The sequence below is a fragment of the Belonocnema kinseyi genome, chromosome 3, assembly GCF_010883055.1.
Source record: "Belonocnema kinseyi isolate 2016_QV_RU_SX_M_011 chromosome 3, B_treatae_v1, whole genome shotgun sequence".
In the NCBI taxonomy this organism is placed as follows: domain Eukaryota; kingdom Metazoa; phylum Arthropoda; class Insecta; order Hymenoptera; family Cynipidae; genus Belonocnema; species Belonocnema kinseyi.
This window is the reverse complement of record NC_046659.1, coordinates 26,255,500-26,256,827: the sequence shown is the minus strand read 5'-3', so window position 1 is coordinate 26,256,827 and position 1,328 is coordinate 26,255,500.

Genomic DNA, 1,328 nt, shown 5'->3' with positions numbered 1-1,328 from the left:
TAGATAGTATGTGAGCTAAATTCTCGAGGTGTGCATGGCACGCCCTGCAGCTATCATCGGGAATGTCTTGGCTCAAAATGTGGCGACGGTATGTTAAGGTGGGAATGACACCGTCTTGGCACGCCAAAATGAAACCCTCCGTACCAGACTTCAATCCGGATGATTAAAGGAAAGCAGAAGTTAGCTCACACGACATTGACTGATTCTCCACATTTCTGTGGATGATACCGTGCATCCTCTTATCGAGGAGCTGTTCACGAAAGTTTTTCTCTTGTGCTTTCTTAATCCGGGCTTTCAGGAGTGAGTACTCGAGATAGATAAGATTTGATGAATTTTGCTCACCCCTAATACTGAAGTTAAGTCCGAGTGTTTCTGCAGCCTCCTCCGCTGCTTTGTACAGAAACGCTCCTTTCCACACTTCTTCGTGCTTCCATTTTAAGAAGAGGGTCTCTTCCATTTGCGACTCTATGCGCTGTACCCAGAATAATCCTGTTGTTAAGACATACAAGATTCAATAATCCGCGACCACCTTGATGGCGTGAGATGTACAGTCGCGGTACAGAAGACTGAAAGATGCATGCTTTTGTTCATGTACATAACCTTTCTTGTCCCGATATCAAGGAATCTGAGCTCGGTTTTCCTCCATGGAACCACTCCAAATGAATAGAGTACTACCGGGACCGCAAGCATGTTCGTTGCAGATACTTTGTTCCTCGCCGACAGTTCGGAAGACCAAATCTGCCGAATGAGACCTTTGTATCTGCTTCAGAGAGTATCCTTTACAGATATGACATACTGAATGCGGCTCTGTGGCACGTCCATGTATGCATAAGTCTCTCCAGCCCAAAGGTGTCGAATAACGCTTCTATCGACGAGCTCAGGGTCTTCAGGGTTGCCATTAAATTTTCCTCGCTTCAAATAAACCTTGGCGCATTTGTCTAACCCAAATTCCATTCCAATTTCCTTAGTATATCGTTCGACAATCCCTAGAGCTAAATGTAGTTGCTCTTTGTTTTTATCATAGATCTTAAGATCGTCCATGTAAAATACATGAGTGATCTTGTACTTTCGATCTGCAGGTTTGTCGCAAAAGTACCCGTCGGAATAGCGAAGTACTAGAGATAGTGGCAGGAATGTAAGGCAAAAGAGGAGTGGGATCATGGTGTCGCCCTGAAAGACACCTCTTTGAACGGTCTTGCTGCATCTTTGCAGACACATCTATCGATGAGCAGGTTCTCCCGACATCCCGCTACGCCTTTCTTTGAGCCTCGTTGTTCATACATTTCTTGCTGCACAGGTTCAAGTGCCCGAACAATCCTATCATTTAG